The sequence below is a fragment of the Bubalus bubalis genome, chromosome X, assembly GCF_019923935.1.
Source record: "Bubalus bubalis isolate 160015118507 breed Murrah chromosome X, NDDB_SH_1, whole genome shotgun sequence".
NCBI classification, from domain to species: Eukaryota; Metazoa; Chordata; class Mammalia; order Artiodactyla; family Bovidae; genus Bubalus; species Bubalus bubalis.
Genome location: NC_059181.1, coordinates 73,601,251 through 73,617,583, shown reverse-complemented (window position 1 = coordinate 73,617,583; position 16,333 = coordinate 73,601,251). Strand labels below are relative to the sequence as shown.

The 16,333-nt window shown below is 38.1% G+C and overlaps 1 protein-coding gene across 1 annotated transcript in view; it reads right to left on the bottom strand.

The window, feature by feature from the left end:
- The window catches only part of CYLC1 (cylicin 1), a 45,300-nt gene extending 37,236 nt beyond the window's left edge, over window positions 1-8,064 (bottom strand). The window contains 1 exon segment of the mRNA XM_044937118.1: window positions 7,506-8,064. The gene's annotated coding sequence lies outside the window, so the exon portion shown is untranslated.
- Window positions 8,065-16,333: the final 8,269 nt, after the last annotated feature.

Genomic DNA, 16,333 nt, shown 5'->3' with positions numbered 1-16,333 from the left:
TCAAGAATAGGAGAGCTATGAATAGATGATAGAAGTTTAATATTATTGCCAGGTACCATTAACAGTACACTTGCAGTTTGTCATAATAAATATGAATTGAAGCCAATCATCATGGTTACATGCCTTTCCTTAGTCATGTTCAGTTGCAAAAGTGCCACCAACCACTGTGGAGTAATAGGAGAATCGGATTTAACTAAAATTAGGGTTTTTGTTAGCAGAAATGTCAAAAGGAGAGTGGGGAGATGGAATTGAGGCTTTATGAAGGGAAACACTTGTGCTGATTCACCATGAGCGTGTAAGAATCTAATATAGGTAAGAATTTATAATGGGTAAGAATATTAGTAAAGCCATGGAGAAGGGATTGATGAGTTCAAAGATTGTAAATCAATGGTAAGTTTTGGAGGGGTGGAAACATTGTTGGAGTGGGGTTATTAAAGTTACCTGAGGCAGTGGTTGAAGAGTGAAATGCTAGAAAGTGAGGTTTTGGAGGGGTATGTATGGAAGTGAGCCATTGAAATTAGATGAAAGGCAAGATAATTGGACATTAAAGATGGCGGAGAAGAAGGATATGCACTCACCTTTTCCTGTGAGAACTCCAAAATTGAAATTAGCTGCTGAACAACCATCGACAGGAAAAAGTTGGATCCAACCAAAATATGATACCCCACATCCAAGGGCAAAGAAGAAGTCCCAACAAGATGGCAGGAAGGGCAAAATTTCACTTAGAATCAAACCTTATACAGGCCAGAGATGCTTGAAGGGTGCAAACAAAGTCTTGTGTTCACAGGACCTAGGGACCCCATAGGAGACTGAGCCATACCTGCCTTTGAGTGTTTGAGTGTTTCCTGCAGAGGCACAGGTCAGTAGTGGCCTGCCTCAGGGACAGGGTCTCTGTGTGCAGCAGGCCTGGGAGGCACGATATGTGGCATCAGACCTTTTGGAGGATGCTGACATTAGCCCCATCATAAAGCCACAGAGCAGAGGACTCACAAACTGGAGAAAAGTAATACCAAAGAAGTTCTTGTAGTGTTACAAAAGTTCTATGGCCCACAACAGATTTCCCAACCTGGGGATCTGGCAAAGGGACTGTGAACCCTCAGGGAATTTGAACGCCAGTGGGATTTGACTACAGAACATCCACAGGACTGGGGAAACAAACTTTTGGATGGCACAAACAAAATCTTGTGCACACCAGGACCCAGGAGAAAGGAGCAGTGACCCCACAAGAGATGGAGCCAGAGTTGCCTGTGAGTGTCCAGGAGTCTCTGGTGAAAGCATGGCTCAACAGTGACATGCTGCAGGGTAAGGGGCACTGACTTCAACAGTCCTGGGAGCCACATGGTGCTGGCATAAGTCTTTTGAAAGAGGTCGCCATTACTGCCATTACTCTCACCATAGTTTTGCCTCAGGCCAAAGTACAGGGAGGGGACACAGCACCACATCAACAGAAAATTGGATTAAAATTCTACTAAGCAAGGTCCCACCTATCAGAGCAAAACCCAATTTGCCCACAGCCAGTACCTAGCAGGGCTTCCCTGGTGGCTCAGATGGTAAAGCATCTGCCTGCAATGCGGGGGACCTGGGTTCAATTCCTGGGTCAGGCAGATCCCCTGGAGAAGGAAATGGCAATCCACTCCAGAACTCTTGCCTGGAAAATCCCATGGATGGAGGAGCCTGATAGGCTACAGTCCATGTGGTTGCAAAGAGTCAGACACGACTGAGTGACTTCACTTTCACTTTCAGTACCTAGCATCAGGAAGCTTCCACAAGCTTCTTATCCTTATCCATCATAAGGCAAACAGAATGAATAGGACAATTAAAGAAAACTAACCAAACTGATCACATACATCACAGCCTTATCTGACACAATGAAACTATGAGCCATGGCGTGTAGGGATACCCAAGACAGATGAGTCATGATGGAGAGTTCTGATAAAAAATGGTTCACTGAAGAAAGGAATGGCAAGCCACTTCAACATTCTTGCCTTGAGAACCCCATGAACAGTATGAAAAAGCAAAGGGATACAAAACTGAAAGATGAACTCCTCAGATCAGTATGTGCCCAATATGCTACTGGAGAAGAGTGGAGAAATATCTCCAGAAGGAATGAATAAGCTGAGCCAAAGTGGAAACAATGCCCAGTTCTGGATGTGTCTGGTAATGAAAGTAAAGTCCAATGCTGTAAGAACAATAATGCATAGAAACCTGGAATGTTAAGTCCATGAATCAAAGTAAATTGGAAGTGGTCAAACAGGAGATGGCAAAAGTGAACATTGACATTTTAGGAATCAGTGAACTAAAGTGGGCTGGGATGCATGAATTTAATTCAGATGACCTTTACATCTACTACTGTGGGCAAGAATCCCTTAGAAGAAATGGAGTAGACCTCATAGTTAACAAGAGAGTAAAAATTGTAATCAGTTCAGTTCAGTTCACTCAGTTGTGTCCGACTCTTTTTGACCCCATGAATTTCAGCACGCCAGGCCTCCCTGTCCAATACCAACTCCTAGTGTTCACTCAAACTCACGTCCATTGAGTCGGTGATGCCATCCAGCCACCTCATCCTTTGTCGTCCCCTTTTCCTCCTGCCCCCAATCCCTCCCAGCATCAGAGTCTTTTCCAATGAGTCAACTCTTCTCATGAGGTGGCCAAAGTACTGGAGTTTCAGCTTTAGCATCATTCCTTCCAAAGAACACCCAGGACTGATCTCCTTTAGAATGGACTTGGGTGCAATCTCAAAAACGACAGAATGATCTCTGTTTCTAAGACAAACCATTCAATATCATAGTAATCCAAATCTGTGCCCCGACCACTAATGCCAAAGAAGCTCAAGTTGAATGGTTCTATGAAGACCTACAAGACCTTTTAGAACTAATACCAAAAAAAGAGATGTCGTTTTCATCATAGCTGACTGGAATGCAAAAGTAGGAAGTCAAGAGATACCTGGAGTATGAGCAAGCTTGGCCTTGGAGTACAAAATGAAGCAGGGCAAAGGCTAACAGAGTTTTGCCAAGAGAACACACTGATCATAGCAAACATCCTCTTCCAACAACACAACAGACAACTCTACACATGAACATCACCAGATGGTCAATACCAAAATCAGACTGATTGTTCTTTGCAGCTAAAGATGGAGAAGTTCTATACAGTCGGAAAGAAAACTGGGAGCTGACTGTGGCTCAGATCATGAACTCCTTAGTGTCAAATTCAGACTTCATTTGAAGAAAGTAGGCAAAAACAATAGGTCTTTCAGGTATGACCTCAAACAAGTCCCGTATGATTAAACAATGGAAGTGACATATAGATTCAAGAGATTAGATCTGATAGACAGAGAGCTTGAAAAACTACAGATGAAAGTTTGTGACATTGTACAGGAGGCAGTGACCAAAACCATCCCCAAGAAAGAAACGCAAAAAGGCAAAATGGTTGTCTTAGGGTGCCCTTACAAATAGCTGAGAAAAGAAAAGAAGCAAAAGGCAAAGTAGAAAAGGACACATATACATGGGGGGTTGTAAAAAGCCTTTTTAAGTGAACAATGGAAAGAAATAGAGGAAAACAAGAGTGGAAAAACTAGAGATGTCTTCAAGACAACTAGAGATAACAAGGAAGCATTTAATACAAAGATAGGCACAATAAAGGACAGAAACTGTATGGACCTAACAGAAGGAGAAGATATCAAGAAGAGGCGGCAAGAATAGACAGAAGAACTATATAAAAAAAGATCTTCATGACCTAGATGGCCATGATGGTGTGATCACTCACTTAGAGCCAGATATCCTGGAGTCCACAGTCAAGTGGGCCTTAAGAAGCATCACTACGAACAAAGCTAGTGGAGTTGGTGAAATGCCAGCTGATCTATTTGAAATCCTCAAAGACGATGCTGTGAAAGTTCTGCACTCAATATACCAGCAAATATGGAAAACTCAGCAGTGGCCACAAGACTGGAAAAGGTCAGTTTTTACTCCAGTCCCAAACAAAGGCAATGACAAAGAATGTTCAAGCTACCCCACAATCACTCTTTCACACACTAGCAAAGTAATGCTCAAAATTCACCAAGCTAGGCTTCAACAGTATGTAAGCCAAGAACTTCCAGATGTTTAAGCTGGATTTAGAAAAGGCAGAGGAACCAGAGATCAAATTGCCAACATCTGTTGGATCATAGAAAAAGCAAGAGAATTCCAGAAAGACATCTATTTCTGATTCATTGACTATGCTAAAGCCTGTGGCTGTGTGAATCACAACAAACTATGGAAAATTCCTAAGCAGATAGGAATATCAGACCACCTTACCTGCCTCCTGAGAAACCTTTATGCAGGTCAAGAGGCAACAGAACAGGAAATAAAACAATGGACTGGTTCCAAATTGGGAAAGGAGCACGTCAAAACTGTATATGGTCATCCTGTTCATTTAATTTATATGCAAAGTACATCATGTGAAATGTCAGGTTAAATGAAGCACAAGCTGGAATCAAGATTGCTGGGAGAAATTTCAGTAACCTCAGATATGCAGATGTCGCCACCCTTATGGCAGAAAGTGAAGAGGAACTAAAGGGTCTCTTAATGAAAGTGAAAATGGAGAGTGCAAAAGCTGGCTTAAAACTCAACATTCAAAAAATGAAGATAATGGCATCCAGTTTCATCACTTCATGACAAATAAATGGAGAAGCAATGGAAACAGTGCCAGACTTTATTTTCTTGGGCTCCAAAATAACTGCAGATGGTAACTGCAGCCATGACATTAAAAGACGCTTGCTCCTTGGAGAAAAAAATCATTGAAAACCTAGACAGCATATTAAAAAGCAGGGGCATTACTTTGAGGACAAAAATCCATCTAGTCAAAGCTATGGTTTTTCCAGTAGTAATGTACATATGTGAGTGTTGGACCATAAAGAAGGCTGAGCATGGAAGAATTTATGCCTCTGAACTGTGGTGGTGTAGAAGACTCTTGGGAATCCCTTAGACTGCAAGGAGATCAAATCACTTAATTCTAAAGGAAATCAATCCTGAATATTCATTGGAAGGACTGATACTGAAGCCAAAACACCAATACTTTGGCCACCTTATGTGAAGAACTGACTCATTGGAAAAGACCCTGATGCTGGGAAAGACTGAAGGCTGAAGTAGAAGGGGACAACAGAGGAAGAAATCATTGTATGACATCACCAACTCAATGGACATGAGTTTGAGCAAGCTCTGGGATATGTTGAAGGAAAGGGAAGCCTGGTGTGCTGCAGTCCATGATGTAACAAAAAGTTGGTCATGACTGAGAGGCTGAACAACAACAGAAAAATCACAAGGAATTGACAAGAGTACAGTTGATAGTACTGTATAGCATGGTAGTAGGCCACATACGAAAATCATGGCAAAATGAAGTGGAGCAACAATGGAATCAGCAAATGGATAGAGTTGAGAAAGCTATCAGGTGACGTAATCTGATGGCACAAGATTCCAAGCAAGCTTTTTTTAAGGAATAGAGAAGAGAAAAGATTTGGAAATGCCATTGAGGAAACAAATCTGCAGTACCTCTGAGTTCTGTTTTATGAAGGGATATGGGAGAAAATACTTCTCACTAGAGAAGGATTTACTTGTAACACTGTGTTTAAAAGAGGTAATAATGTCCAGTAGTGACATAATCTGAGCCCTTTGTGATGTAAGAGGCAAGAATAGACATAGGCAACATCAAACTAGAAATACATTTTAAAGGCACTAGGGAACTAAATCATTAATTTCTAGATAAAATAATTCTTTCCCTTTTTTTTTTTTAAACTATGTTGCATTTTCTGATTCTAAAAATAATACATACTTTTTGGAAAAAAAATCCAAACATTATAGAAATGTATTATTTTAAAAGGGAATAGATCTCTATAGTTCTCTAGAATTTGAATTTCTGAGTCAAAGGTTTTCTAAACTTTATTTTCATTGTTGAAGTTGTGCAGTTTTTCATATTTTTACTGATCTTTGACATTTTTTTTCTGCAAATTACCTATTCCATCTTAACTATAGCTTTCTTACTGATTTTTTTTAACTTAACATAATTGTATTAGTTTTGCCAAATATCAAAATGAATCCACCACAGGTATACATGTGTTCCCCATCCTGAACTCTCCTCCCTCTTCCCTCCCCACACCATCCCTCTGGGTCGTCCCAGTGCACCAGCCCCAAGCATCCAGTATCGTGCATCGAACCTGGACTGGCTACTCGTTTCATACATGATATTTTACATGTTTCAATGCCATTCTCCCAAATCTTCCCACCCTCTCCCTCTCTCTCAGAGTCCATAAGACTGTTCTATACATCAGTGTCTCTTTTGCTGTCTCGTACTCAGGGTTATTGTTACCATCTTTCTAAATTCCATATATATGTGTTAGTATATTGTATTGGTGTTTTTCTTTCTGGCTTACTTCACTCTGTATAATAGGCTTCAGTTTCATCCACCTCATTAGAACTGATTCAAATGTATTCTTTTTAATGGCTGAGTAATACTCCATTGTGTATATGTACCACAGCTTTCTTATCCATTCATCTGCTGATGGACATCTAGGTTGCTTCCATGTCCTGGCTATTATAAACAGTGCTGCGATGAACATTCAGGATCCTCTATGACCCACCTCCAAGAATATTGGAAATAAAAGCAAAAATAAACAAATGGGACCTAATTAACCTTAAAAGCTTTCTTACTGATTTTTACATGCTTTTAAAAATAGGTTGTGTCATAAGAATTTTCCATTTTTGTAAGTTAAAATGGCTGAATATTGATAGCTTTATATGGTTCAACTTAATATATATGGATATTAGCTGTTAGCTCTAAGTCAATATCACTTACACCATCAAAATTTTTTGTATTACTGTCAGTAATACTCTTTTAAAGGAGATTGGCTTTTAAAATAGAGACTAACACTAAATGATGTAGCCACTAAATCCTGAAGAAATACTTTTGTTTAATTTCTATGAATAATATTTTATCATCCACAATGATACCTTTAAAAATCAACTAACTATAGTGTCTTAATTGGCAATAATATAAAGTCTTCCTTTTTATCAGAAAAACAGGATGGCCTAATGCTCTTTACATAGAAAATTAAGTATACCAGAGTACCATAATAAAGTCTTACTATGTTTTATTATGCTTTTCATTTTGAAGTGCCTTCACACACAGTAATTACTTCCCTTCTCCCTAAAATAAAATGTGGTTATAAGTACACATATACACACATTCAGAGTGATTAAAATATTCAAGGCCATGCAGCTATTTTGTGAAAGAGCCTGAACTAGCTAAATTTCAAAGTAAAACACAAGATGTTATGGAAATTTTGTACCTCTGTTTAAAATACAACTTTCAGTCATGGCCAGGTAGCTCAGTTGGATAGAGCATGATGCTAATAAAATACAAATTTTAATCTATAAGTAGCTACTATTAGAGGAACATTATATTAAAATATAAATATGAAGCTAAATTGAGCACACTAACCGTTGAAAACGCTAAAAATTATTCAGAAGAGGACTTACAATCTTGGAAAGACATTTCCCCTGCCTATAGGTTGCCAGGACTTTAACACTGTAAGTTCAAACTGGTAACGCTGAGTGATGACATCATAAAGAGACTGTAAACAACAGGAACTTAAAGGGATAAGATACAGTAATTATATTTTACATGCATAAGTGCTTCTGAAATCTATTCAATAACTTTAGATGTGTTCACACACAATATTTCACAGTTTGAACTGAGAGAATCAGTTTTTCATTGATTGAACCTATTTTTATTTTTTTTTTAAATTAGAGTAAAATTGCTTTACAATGTTGTGTTGATTTCTGCCCTACAACAACACAAATCAGCCATAATTATACATATATCACCCCTGTCTTGAGCCTCCCAACCTTCTCCCTATCCCACCTCTCTAGGTTATCACAGAGCTCCAGTCTGGGCTCTATGTGTTACACAGCAACTTCTTACCAGTTATCTATTTTACATATGGTAGTGTATATATGTCAATGCTACTTTCTCCATTCGTTCCACTCTCTCCTTGCCTGACTGTATCCACAGATGCAGTCTATAAATCTATGTCTCCATTCCTTCCCTGCAAATAAGTTCATCAATAACATTTTCCGAGATTTCATATATATGTGTTAATATACAATATTTGTTTTTCTCTTTCTGACTTACTTCGCTCTGTATAACAGGCTCTAGGTTCATCCACCTCACTGGAACTGACTCAAATTCATTATTTTTTATGGTTTAATAATATTCCATTGTATATATGTACCACTTCTGCTTTATCCATTCATCTGTAGATGGATATCTAGGTTGTTTTCATGTCCTGGCTACTGTAAATGGTGATGCAATGAATATTGGGGTACTTGTGTCTTTTAGAATTGTGGCTTTCTCAGGGTATAGTCCCTGTAAGTGGGACTGCTGGGTCATGTGGCAGATTTATTCTTTGACCCATCTCATAGAGTAATGGAAATGAAAATAAAACAAACAAATGGAATCTAATTAAACTGAAAAGTTTTTGAAAGGCAAAGGAAATGATAAACAAGATTAAAAGACAGTCCTCAGAATAGGAGAAAATAATTGCAAATGGAACAACTGACAAGTGATTAATCTCCAAAATATATAAGCAGCTCAAAATCAGAAAGAAAAAATCCCAGCTCAATCAAAAAATGGGCAAAAGAGTTGGGCAGACATTTCTCCAAAGAAGACAGATGACCAATAAACACATGAAAAGATGCTAAACCTCATTAATTATTAGAGAAATGCAAATCAAAATCACAGTGAGGTATCACCTCACACCAGTCAGAATGAAAGTGAAATGAAAGTGAAGTTGCTCAGTCGTGTCCGACTCTTTGTGATCCCATGGACCGTAGCCTCCCAGGCTCTTCAGTCCATGGGATTTTCCAGGCAAGAATACTGGAGTGGATTGCCATTTCCTTCTCCAGGGGATCTTCCTGACCCAGGGATTGAACCCAGGTCTCCCGCACTGTAGGCAGGTGCTTTACCGTCTGAGCTACCAGGGAAGCCCACCAGTCAGAATGGCCATCATCAAAAAAATCTACAAACAATAAATGCTGGAGAGGATATGCAGAAAAGGGAACCTTCCTACACATTCGGTGAGAATGGAAACTGATAGAACCATTACGGAGTATGATTGCTTAAGACACATCTAATTGCTTGATATCAGTTTATTTTAACATTAGTTTTGGACATGTATATGTCCACAAAAATCTGTGTAACTGTGTACACATGCACCTGTGTATGTGTGCATGAGAGATATATGGGCCAAAAGGAAAATACAAGAATATTCCTCTCTAAAGAGCAACTGTAGTGTGTACATTTTCTTCACATTCAGGCTCCTTTTCCTACAAAACTATATATATGCTTGAAGATATTTTCCTCAAAAAAATTAAATATAGTTTATTCTTAGATATGTAAATTAAGCAAAGGTAAAATGCCTATTAAAATAGTACCAAAGAGTATGAAAAATGTTTTTTTTTTCCATCTCCAAATCTGAACATAACTGTTGGTTGTGTACAGAGTTACGTTAGAACAACTTATCAAACTGTACTTGGTAGGAAATTTACAAATGTGAACTTTTCATCATATGAAATGAAAACTTGTGCAGTAGGTAATGATGTGTACAGGTATAATTGTCTCTTATCTGTCCTAGATAAACATAAGTGAGCATTGTTTTGACCCTGGGAGGAAGAGTAATTCATTAGCTATTCTCGTTAGTTTTTTTTAAACTAATTTGTCATTGAATTTTTCATTATTTTTTAATTAATTTACTTATTTTTAATTGGAGGCTAATTATTTTATAATACTATAGTGGTTTTTGCCAAACATTGACATGAATCAGCCATGGGAGTACATGTATCGCCCATCCCAAAACCCCCTCCAACCTCCCTCCCCATCCCATCCCTCAGGGTTATCCCAATGCACCGGTCCTGAGCACCCTGTCTCATGCATCGAACCTGGACTGGTGATCTAGCTCACATATGGTAATATACATGTTTCAATGCTATTCTTTCAAATCATCCCACCCTCACCTTCTCCAACAGAGTCCAACATTCTGTTCTTTACATCTGTGTCTCTTTTGCTGTCTTGAATATAGGGTCATCATTACCATCTTTCTAAGTTCCATATATATGCGTTAATATACTGTAGTGGTGTTTTTCTTTCTGGCTTACTTCAGTCTGTATAATAGACACCAGTTTCATCCACCTCATTAGAACTGATTCAAATGCATTCTTTTTAATAACTGAGTAATATTCCATTGTGTATATATACCTCAGCTTTCTTATCTATTCATCTGCTGATCGACATCTAGGTTGCTTCCATGTCCTAGCTATTTTAAACTGTGCTGCAGTGAACATTGGGATGCACATATCTCTTTCAATTTTGGTTTCCTCAGTGTGTATGCGAAGCAGTGGGATTGCTGGGTCATATGGCAGTTCTATTTCCAGTTTTTTAAAAATCTCCACACTGTTCTCCATAGTGGCTGTACTAGTTTGCGCTCCCACCAACAGTGTAAGAGGGTTCCCTTTTCTCCACACCCTCTCTAAAATTTATTGCTTGTAGACTTTTTGATGACAGCCATTCTGACTGGCATGAGATGGTACCTCATTGTGGTTTTCATTTGCATTTCTCTGATAATGAGTGATGTTGAGCATCTTTTCATGTGTTTATTAGACATCTGTATGTCTTCTTTGGAGAAACGTCTGTTTAGATCTTTGGCCCAATTTTTTATTGTGTTGTTTATTTTTCTTGTATTGAGCTACAGGAGCTACTTGTGTATTTTTGAGATTAATTCTTTGTCATTTGCTTCATTGGCTATTATTTTCTTCCATTCTGAAGGCTGTCTTTTCACCCTGCTTAGAGTTTCCTTCATTATACAAAAGCTTTTAAGTTTAATTAGGTCCCTTTTGTTTATTTTTGCTTTTATTTTCATTACTCTGGTAGGTGGGTCATAGAGGATCCTGCTGTGATTAATGTCAGAGAGTGTTTTGGCTATGTTCTCCTCTAGGAGTTTTATAGTTTATAGTTACCTTTAGATCTTTAATCCATTTTGAGTTTATTTTTGTGTATGGTGTTAGAAAGTGTTCTAGTTTCATTCTTTTACAGATGGTTGACCAGTTTTCCCAGAACCACTTGTTGAAGAGATTGTCTTCTCTTAGTGTGTATTTGTGCCTACTTCGTCAAAGATAAGGTGTTCATAGGTGCATGGATTTATCTCTGGACTTTCTATTTTGTTCCCTTGATCTATATTTCTGTCTTTATGCCAGTACCATACTGTCTTGATGACTGTAGCCTTGCAGTATAGTCTGAAGTCAGTCAGGTTCATTGCTTTGGCTATTCGAGGTTCTTTGTATTTTCATACAAATTGTGAAATTATTTGTTCTAGTTCTGTGAAAAATACCGTTGGTGGCTTGATAAGATTTGCATTGAATATATAGATTACTTTGGGTTGCTGCTGCTGCTAAGTTGCTTCAGTCGTGTCTGACTCTGTGCGACCCCAGAGATGGCAGCCCACCAGGCCCCGCCATCCCTGGGATTCTCCAGGCGAGAACACTGGAGTGGGTTGCCATTGCCTTCTCCATTGCATGAAAGTGAAAAGTGAAAGTGAAGTCGCTCAGTCGTGTCCGACTCCTAGCGACCCCATGGACTGCAGCCTACCAGGCTCCTCCATTGATGGGATTTTCCAGGCAAGAGTACTGGAGTGGGGTTCCATTGCCTTCTCCGTTTCTTTGGGTAGTATACTCATTTTCACTATGTTGATTCCTCCGATCCATGAACATGATATATTTCTCCATTTATTTACGCCATGTTTGATTCCTTTCATTAGTGTTTTACAGTTTTCTATATACAGGTCTTTTGTTTCTTTAGGTAAATTTATTCCTAAGTATTTTATTCTTTTCGTTGCAATGGTGAATGGAATTGTTTCCTTAATTTCTCTTTCTATTTTCTCATTGTTAGTGTATAGGAATGCAAGGATTTCTCTGTGTTAATTTTATGCCCTGCCACTTTACTATATTCATTGATTAGCTCTAGTAATTTTCTGGTGGAGTCTTTAGGGTTTTCTTTGTAGAGGATCATGTCATCTGCAAACAGTGAGAGTTTTTTCTCCTTTTTTAAATCTGCATTCCTTTTATTTCTTTTTCTTCTCTGATTGCTGTGGCTAAAACGTCCAAAACTATGTTGAATAGTAGTGGTGAGAGTGGGCACCCTTTTCTTGTTCCTATCTTTAGGGGAAATGCTTTCAATTTTTCATCATTGAGGATAATGCTTGCTGTGGGTTTATCATATATGGCTTTTATTATGTTGAGATATGTTCCTTCTATGCCTGATTTCTGGAAGTTTTTTTTTTGTTTTTGTTTTTTTATCATAAATGGATGTTGAATTTTTTCAAAGGCTTTCTCAGCACCTATTGAGATAATCATATGGTTTTTATCTTTCAATTATTTGTTAATATGGTGTATCACACTGATTTATTTGTAAATATTTTAGAATCCTTGCATCCCTGGGATAAAGCTCACTTGGTTATGATGAATGATTTTTAAAATATCTTGTTGGATTCTGCTTGCTCGAATTTTGGTGAAGATTTTTGCATCTATCTTCATCAGTGATATTGGCGTGTAGTTTTTTTTTATTTTTATTTTTTGACATCTTTGTCTGGTTTTGGTATTAGGGTGATGGTCTCCTCATAGAATGAGTTTGACAGTTTACCTTTCTATGCAACTTTCTGGAAGAGTTTGAGCAGGATAGGTGTTAGCTCTTCTCTAAATTTTTGGTAGAATTCTTCTGTGAAGCCATCTGGTCCTGGGATTTTGTTTCTTGGAAGATTTCTGATTACAGTTTCCATTTTTGTGCTTGTGATAGGTCTGTTAAGTTTTTCTATTTCTTCCTGGTTCAGTTTTGGCAAGTTATGCTTTTCTAAGAATTCATTTTCTTAGAAATTCATCCTTTTCTATGGATTAATTTTATTTATCTTCTCAAAGAACCAGCTTTTAGTTTTGTTGAGTTTTGCTACAGTCTCCTTTATTTCTTTTTCATTTATTTCTGCCCTAATTTTTATGATTTCTTTCCTTCAACTAACCCTGGGTTTCTTCATTTCTTCTTTTTCTAGTTGCTTTATGTGTAAAGTTAGGTTATTTATTTGATTTTTCTCTTGTTTTCTTGAGGTAAGCTTGTATTGCTATGATTCTTCCCCTTAGCACTGCTCTTACTGAATCCCACAGGTTTTGGGTTGTTGCGTTTTCATTTTCATTTGTTTCTATGCATATTTTGAACTCTTTTTTGATTTCTTCTGTGATTTATTGGTTATTCAGAAGTATGTTGTTTAGCCTCTGTATGTTTGCATTTTTAATAGTTTTTAATAGTTGACATCTAATCTTAATCACATTGTGATCAGAAAAGTTGCACTAGAGTTATGGCCCAGGATATGCTCTATCATGGAGAATGTTCCGTGTGCACCTGAGAAAAAGTTAAAATTCATTTTTTGGGGATGAAATGTCCTATAGATATCAGTTAGGTCTAACTGGTCCATTGTATCATTTAAAGTTTGTGTTTCCTTGCTAATTTTCTGTTTAGTTGATCTATCCATAGGTGTGAGTGGGGTATTAAAGTCTCCCACTATTATGTTACTGTTAATTTCCCCTTTCATACTTGTTAGCATTTGCCTTACATATGGCAGTGCTCCTATGTTGGATGCATATATATTTATAATTGTTATATCTTCTTCTTGGATTGATCCTTTGGTCATATGTAGGGTCCGTCTTTGTCTCTTTTCATGGCCTTTATTTCAAAGTCTATTTTATTTGATATGAGTATCGCTACTCCTGCTTTACTTTGTTACCCATTTGTGTGAAATGTCTTTTTCCAGCCCTTCACTTTCAGTCTGTATGTCTACCTTGTTTTGAAGTGGGTCTCTTGTAGACAGCATATATAGGGGTTTTGTTTTTGTATCCATTCAGCCAGTCTTTGTCTTATGGTTGGGGCATTCAACCCACTTACATTTAAGGTAATTATTGATAAGTATGGTCCCATTGCCATTTACTTTGTTGTTTTGGGTTCGAGTTTATACACATTTTCTGTGTTTCCTGTCTAGAGAAGATCCTTTAGAATTTGTTGAAGAGCTGGTTTGGTGGTGTTGAATTCTCTCAATTTTTGCTTGCCTGTAAAGCTTTTGATTTCTCCTTCATATTTGAATGATATCCTTGCTGGGTACAGTAATCTGTTTTGTAGGTTTTTCTCTTTCATCACTTTAAGTATGTCCTGCCAGTCCCCTTTGGCCTGAAGAGTTTCAACTGATTGATCAGCTGTTATTCTCATGGGGATTCCCTTGTGTGTTATTTGTTTAATTTCCCTTTTTGCTTTTTATATTTGCTTTTTGTGTTTGATCTTCGTTAATTTGATTAATATGTGTCTGGGATGTTTCACCTTGGGTTTATCCTGTTTGGAAATCTCTGGGTTTCTTGGACTTGGGTGGCTATTTCTTTCCCCATTTTAAGGAAGTTTTCAATGATTATCTCAAGTATTTTTTCATGGTCTTTATTTTTGTATTCTTCTTCTGGGACTCCTATGACTTGAATGTTGGGGCATTTAACACTGTCCCCGAAGTATCTGAGGCTGTTCTTATTTCTTTTAATTCTTTTTTCCTCTCTGCTTCATTTATTTCCGCCATTCCATCTTCCACCTCACTTATGCTGTATTCTGCCTCAGTTATTCTACTGTTGCTTCCCTCCAGAGTGTTTTTGATCTCAGTTATTGCATTATTCATTATTGATGGCTCTTTCTTATTTCTTCTATGCTTGTTAAACATTTCTTGCATCTTCTCAATCCTTGTCTCTAGTCTATTTATCTGTAAGTCCATTTTGTTTGCAAGATTTTGAATCATCTTTACTATCATTATTCTGCATTCTTTTTCAGGTAACTCCCTATCTCCTCCTCTTTGGTTTGGTTTGGTGAGCATTTATCATGTTCTTTTACCACCTGAATATTTCTCTGCCTTTTCATCTTGTTTAGATTGTTGTGTATGTGGTGGCCTTTCTGTATTATGGCAGTTTGTGGTTCCTCTTTTTGGTGGAGGTTCCTTCCTTTGGGTGGGGTTGGACTAATGGCTTGTCAAGGTTTCCTGCTTAGGGAAGCTTGCTTCAGTGTTCTGGTGGGTGGAGCTGGACCTCTTTTCTCTGGAGTGCAATGAAGTGTCCATTAGTGAGTTTTGGGGTTTCTATGGATTTGGTGTGACTTTGGGAAGCCTGTGTTTTAATGCTCATGGCTGTGTTCCTGTGTTGTTGGAGAATTAGTGTGGTATGTCTTGCTCTGGAACTTGTTCGCTCCTGGGTGGAACTTGGTTTCAGTGTAGGTATGGAGGCTTTTGGATGAGATCTTGTCAATTAATGTTTCCTGGAGTCAGGAGTTTTCTGGTGTTCTCAAGTTTTGGATTTAAGCCTCCTGCCTGTGGCTTTCAGTCTTATTCTTACAGTAGCCTCAAGAATTCTCCATCCATACAGCACAGGTGATAGAACATCTAGGTTAAAGGATAAAAGATTCTCCACAGTGAGGAACACCCAGAGAGGTTCAAAGACTTACATGGAGAAAAGAAGAGTGAGAAGGGAGATAGAGGTGACTAGGTGCTGAAGAGGGGGAGACAAAAGGTCAGAAAGCCATCTAGCCAGTAATCAATTCCCTGTGTGCTCTCTTCAGACTGGAACACCCAAAGAGATTCACAGAGTTAAGTAGATAAGAGAAGGGCGACAGAGGATATAGAGGTGACCTTTGGGAGAAAAGGAAGAGTCAAAAGGGGAGAGAGCAATCAAGCCAGTAATCACACCCCTGAGTGAAAATGGGTACTGAGGATTTTATTCTTAAAGGTACAAAATTGATAACAACTACCAAAAAGCAAAGATTAAAAATCTAGAGTAGAGGTTAAACTATCAAAAATACAATATTAAAAATACAAAACAAAATGAATCACAAAAATTTTAATTGCAAGGTAATAGTGGGTTATAAAAATGAAAATTAAAGGAGTAATAAGAACTTAAAAAGAAAAAAAAATAAAATGATAATACTAAAAATGTATCTAGAAATTGTTCAGGAGATTTTGAGTGTAGTGTGGGGTCAGTTCAGTTTTAGAGAGTTCCTTGTTCCAGCTTATACTCCTTTTCAAGGTCTAAGCTACTCAGGTTCAGGTTCTCGGGTACTTCACAAACGCACTCGGTTGGGCGTGCGTTTTCTGCCCTCCCCAGGCCTGAGGAGCTCAGGTGACCAGGTGCTTTGCAAGCACACTATCCCAGGTGGGCTGTGCATCTTAATTACCTCCCTGGTCCCAGCCACTCGGTTT